The following is a 6,221-nucleotide window of genomic DNA, read 5'->3' as shown; positions in this document are numbered from 1 at the left end:
CAGAGTTGGAAATGATCCTGATGTATTTCTCAGCATCTTCAAAAAACAAGCCTGACAGTGGAAGGTACCTGAGGAAGAGTTCATGATACACATGGCTGCTCTGGTAGAAGGCGACATGGCCGTGGTCCTGAATAACCTGCCCCTGCAGATATCAGGTGACTACAAGACCTTTAAGGAGGTAGTACAGCTAAGGTTTAAGCTGGGTCCAGAGTTCTTCCGCAACTGATTCCGTACTACTGTCCCCCAGTCAGGAATCTCCATGCACAAATTTGCGCCCCTGATATGGGACTCGCTCCAAAAGTGGAGGAAGGGGGCTTCAGCAGATACAGTAGAGAAGATGGACATGCTGATTGCACTGGAACAGTTCTATGTTCAGTGCTCGAAGGAGATTAAAACCCTTGTCCAGGACAGAGGGCCTGAAACCCTCTGGGAGGCTGCTAAAATTGCAGACCAGCTGTTGCTACACTGACAGACACAGGGGCTGAACCAAAATCCCTCCTACCCAGGGAAGGAACAAATGGGGTTCCCTAAGGGAGGGAAGAGAGGGTATAACCCAAAAGGGGAAAAGGGGCCATCCCAGACCAAGCATAAGGAGCATTCAACCAAACCACCAAATTTGGGAAAGAGAAGCTGTTATGGTTGCGGGGAACTGAGTCACCTCAAGCCCAATTGCCCAAAACTAAGAAGCCAAACAAGCCTGTCCATTGTGCAGTCAATGTAAGCAGTGCAGCAGGGGACCTGAGCCACTCTGAGGGGCATACTTGTTGCTTCAAGATCACAAACCCAGAGGAGGTGAAGGCCTCTCACCAAACTGAAATAGTAGTGAAGGGGAGAACTCTTGTGAGGGAGCTGAACTTTGGGGCCGCCATGTCACTAATCAGCACCAATCTGGTTGCACCTGCAGAGATAGTCCCAGGGAGGATGTTCACCATCAAAGAGGTGGGGTCCCAGACCTTTGAGGTACCCATGACCTGCCTCCCCATCAAGTGGAAAGGTTGCGGAACGTGCATAGACCTGGGGGTGCTGGAAGAGGCCCCTGTACCCATTCTGGTGGGGTGAGATATTCTGGGCCTCAAACTCCTACAAACTGGTGGGGACGAGCTCATGGAGCCCTGCCATCTGAATGCGGTGACCCACCAGCAGAGCTGAAAGGCTAAAAGGGAAGGGTTAGAAACTCCTCAAGAGACAGCCACACCATTGGCAGCAGAGGGAGAGACTCCTGTGGATGACGGTCATACACCAGTCCCTGAAGGAACTAGCGACCCCGAGGGTGGGTTAAGTGACAGTCCCAGGGAGATGTCTAGTCCGTCAGTAGCAGAGGGAGTTGAGCCTCTCAGGGACAAGTCCGAGGAAATCCCTGAGGGTAGGGGTGCACTCCTTGCAGGAGCACCTGAACTCCTTATTGATTTCCCACGGGGCAAGCAGAGTTCAAGCAGGAGGTTTTAGCAGACCCCTGCTTGGAAGAACTCCGGTAGAGGGCTCGGGAGTCAGAGATGGAGTTCACCCCAGAAAAGAGGGAACAGGTGGTCTGGGACAAGGGACTTCTTTATCGGTTGTGGATACTGAAGAACCAGGCCGAGACCTGGGAGCCCTGTCACCAGCTTGTAGTACCTAGAAAGTTCAGGCAACAATTGCTTTCCATGGCTCATGATTTAGCTTGTGCCGGTCACATGGGCAGGGAATGGACTTGCCAGTGGCTGCATGTGAACTTCTATTGGCCCAGGATTGACGATAACGTGATGGACTACTGCAAATCTTGTGAGATGTGTCAGTGGAAGGGCAAGAGTGGGGACAAAGAGCTCCCCTACAGCCCCTCCCAATCATTGAACAACCTTTCTACAGAGTGGGTATAGACATTGTGGGCCTGCTGAGACATCAGACCTGCAGAGGGAAGAAATATATCCTGACTCTGGTGGACTTTGCTACACAGTTCCCTGTGGCAGTTACCTTAACCTCCACCAAGGCACCCGTAGTTGCGGATGCCCTGACTAAGATCTTCTTCCAGCTGTGTTTCCCCTCTGAGATCTTGACTGACAGGGGTGGGAACTTGCTGGCCGAGGTGATGAAGTGCTTGTGGGAGTGCTGTGGGGTGAAACACCTTAAGACCACAGCCTACCATCCTCAAACAAATGGGCTGGTGGAAAGGTTCAATGGGACCTTGAAAGGGATGCTAAAGGCCTATGTGAACTCTAATCCCATTTGCTCTTTGCCCATCGGGAGGTCCCCCAGGAGTCCACAGGGTTCTCACCATTCAAGTTGATCTTTGGGAGGCAAGTTTGAGGTCCTCTCAATCTGGTGAGAGAGAAGTGGGAAGGGAAAATCCCTTCCACAAAGACCTCTGGTGGAGTATGTGCTTAACTTTCATCAGAAACTGACGTGATGAAAGTGGCCCAGGCACAGGAGAAGCAGAGTGTCTGGTATGACAAAAAGTCTTACTTATGTACCTTCAAGCGAGGCAACAAGGTCATGATTGTTCCTGTCACTAAAAACAGACAAGCTGCGAGCAGCCTGGGAGGATCCCTGGCTCATCCTGGACAGGCTGGATGATGTGACTTATGTGGTGAGCAAGAGCGGGTCACACAAGAAGCCTAAGGTAGTGCATATGAACATGCTGAAACCCTACATTGACCGAGGGGAGACAGTGTTCTGGGTTTCCCAGCTGACAGCTCACCCAAGGACCTGGAGGAGCCGGTCATGTATGGTGATTGGGATGGAGAGACAGGGATAGAGGAACTCCGCCTGCCGGATCATCTGCCATCCCAGGACAAAGACAAGCTGCTCACCATACTCAAGAACTACAAGACGGTGTTCTCCAACAAACCAGGTAAAATGAACCTGGCTGTGCACACGATAGACACGGGTAGTCACCGCCCTATCCAGTCCCAACCCTAGTCAGTCAATGCAAGGGTGATAGAGGGTATAAAGCAGGAACTTGCAGAGATGAGGGAGTTAGGGGTGATCTGGCCTTCAATGAGTTCCTGGGCCAGCCTGGTGGTACTCGTCCGGAAGCAGGATGGCACCATTCAGTTCTGTGTGGACTACAGAAAGCTGAATGCCATCATCACCCCTGATGCTTACCCTATGCCCAGGACGGACTCTTTACTTGATCACCTGGGCCCAACCAGCTTCATCTTGACCCTCAACCTGTCCAAAGGGTTCTGGCATATGGCACTGGACCTGGATGCTATGGCCAAGTCCGCTTTTACCACACCTGTGGGACTTTATGAGTTTACCGTCTTGCCTTTTGGGATGTGCAACTCCCCTGCATCTTTCCAAAGGCTGATTAGTACAGTTGTGAACAGTTCACCATGGCATACATCGATGACATCTTTGTCTATAATCAGGACTTTGAATCGCACCTGACTCATCTGGCCACTGTGTTAGGTAAGATACAGCAAGCTGGTCTTACTGTGAAGGCCAAGAAGTGCCAGCTGGCACTACTTGAGGTGATTTATCTGGGACATCACATGGGTGGAGGCCATATAGCTCCCTTGTGGGAAAAGATCGAGGCTATTAGAGACTGGCCACCCCCACGAACCAAGAAGCAAGTCAGAGCCTTCCTTGGCCTGGCAGGCTACTACTGGAGATTTGTCCCTGGATTTGGAACAACAGCAGCTCTGCTGCATGAGCTGACCAAGAAGGGCAGTCCTGACCCAGTGACCTGGAAACGGGAGTCCCAAGAAGCATTTGATATCCTAAAGGCTGCACTGATCAAGCAACCGATCCTGAAGGCGCCAGTCCACGAGAAACTGTTCTCCGTGGCCATGGATGCTTCTGACACAGGCCTGGGAGCCATACTTTTACAGGAACATGAGGGAAACCAGCACCCCATGGTTTACTTGAGCAGGAAGTTGATCCTGCAGAAGCAGAACCTGTCATCCATTGAGAAGGAGTACCTGGCCAACGTCTGGGAACTGAACAAACTATGGCCCTACTTATGGGGGCAGCAGTTCATCATCCCGTCAGATCATACCTCGCTTCAATGGTTGCAAATGATGCAGAATACAAATGCCAAGCTTCAGCGATGGGCCTGGCAACTTCAAGAGCTCAACTTCACCTTTGAACACATCAAGGGGAGCCAGAATGTGATAATAGATGCCCTGTCACAAAAGGACTCTGGGTAGTGGGTCCCCTGGACTCAGGACTACTGGAGAGCTCTCTCATGTGAAGACTACCTACAATATTTTATGGTGTTTGTAGGTTATTGTTATAACTCATTTCATGTTTCAGGTATTCTTTTTCTTTAGGCATCCCATGTGAACTCCCTGACCAAACATGCCCGGGCACAAGGCCCCGAGAAGCCCTGTGCCTGAGCTTCCTGGGGGGAAGTGTGGCAGAAATGCCACTGTCTGTGTCTGTCCCCAGGAATCTGTCCCTGTCAGCTTGGGACACTGAGGTCAAATTCCTAAGGGAGGGGGGATTTTCCTCCCTGCCTACGTGACAAAAGCCTGGTGCCTAGGGTGTGGTTCCTCTGGCCACCTGAGTGGGGGGAGGGAAAAGCCCCTGCTCATCTGCCCAGTTAACCAGTGATGCTTTTTAAATTGGTTGGCTAGTCGCCAACACTGCTGGCTTCTATTGGACTGGGCTGCTGAGGTCAAAAAGCCTATATATGGGCCTGGTCCAAAAAGAAGGAGTTGAGAAGCCATTTTACCAGTATGGCCCAAGCATCAGGACACAGGGAGAGTCTGATCCATCTGAAACACTCTCTCTCTGGAAATCTCTAAGCCAGATCTCTACCATCTTCTGAATGATACTTGTAAGTGTTTTTAGAGAGCTAGTCAGCTCACAGTGATGCATTTGCATATCAAACGGCTACCTCAGCCAGACTGTTGCTCAACGGTAATCCCTTGATAGAGCTCTACCTCTTACCCTATTCTACCTCACCCTGTCAGGAGCAATAAAGTTCTCCTTTGTGATTGGTGTAGGAGACTTATTGAGGGGTGGGTGTAATTATGCCTAGGAGGCCCCTTGGGTCTGCGGACTAAGGGAAACTATTTTTTGCCCCCAACTTGGGAAGTTACCCCAAGTTCTTGTATTGGGTCGACTACCTGTAGGACTATTAGGCCTGTGTTTCCCCAAGGACACAGGACCTACCCAGTTCCTTCTCGGGGTGGTGGCATCAGACGTTACCCCGGACTCTCCAGTGGGGCTCGAAAGTGGGTCTGCCCAGGCTTAGGCACCCCTGAACAGACATGTGGAGTCCAGAAGGTGGACAGATATAGTGAGGTGGGAAGCTCAATGCAGGAGCTCTCCTAAGGGCCCACCACAGCCCCCACCCAGGACACAGCTTTAGTCTGAAACTTTTTTTTCCCCCCCTCCTGTAGCAGCCCCTGTGGGAGAGTTAACCCTCTCCTTCCCAGGATGGCAGCCAGGGCACATGGCATGGGGATGTCTCTGCATACCTGCTCCTCAGCCATGGCCTGCGGGTGCACGCCCTTCTCCACATCAGGATGGAGGCCTGTACCAGTGCTCTGACAGCCCTGGTGGAATGCCACAACATCGGGTATGCCTTCTGAGTGAACTCAGTGCCTGTCATCTACCTGGGCTCTCCAGCCTGGTAAGGGAGGTATGTGTGGTGGGGTTGGTGGTCTCAGGCATCCACTACTTGGTCACATCCCTGGGGACCCTAGCAGTGTAGGTGGTGGCCTCCAATGTTCCTCCACACCTGCCAGACTGGGACCTCACCAAAGCGCTCGAGTGTTATAGTGTCCTCACCAGGCTGACAATGGGGAGCAGGAACTCCAGGCTCAGGCACATCCTGTCCTTCTGGAGGCAGGCATTCATGCTCCTCAAAGGGCCCCTAGACCCTGCCTCTCTCCATGACCTTTTTGGTGGATGGGAGGGCATAATGTGGTTTACTTCTTCCAGGGCAGGAACACATGCCACCGCTGCGGCAGCAGCTCCCACCTGGCTGCCCAGTGCCTGCTAGGGCAGTCAGCTGGGACACCGGCTGCTGCACCCACACAAAGAGATGGTACATCCACCTGTGGTATGGGAACCTCACCAAAGGGTGGGGCTGGGGGCTCCTCCCAGCTCCTCTTCACCCGTGCTCCATCTGCAGAGATAGACACCTCTGGCGTGAGCATGCTACCTGGGGGGGGGGGCCTGGGACATCCTCCCAGGCTCCTCCTGCCTCTGTTGGGCCTTATGCCCCCACCTAGTGGAGGGACTGGGGACTCCTCCCAGCCCCGTCCTGCCCCGCTTCCTTTTGGGGTGGCTGG

This window comes from Crocodylus porosus, unplaced genomic scaffold (assembly GCF_001723895.1).
Source record: "Crocodylus porosus isolate Cpor-Errol unplaced genomic scaffold, CroPor_comp1, whole genome shotgun sequence".
In the NCBI taxonomy this organism is placed as follows: Eukaryota; Metazoa; Chordata; order Crocodylia; family Crocodylidae; genus Crocodylus; species Crocodylus porosus.
The sequence above is the reverse complement of the archived record's forward strand: the minus strand, read 5'-3'. Positions refer to the sequence as shown.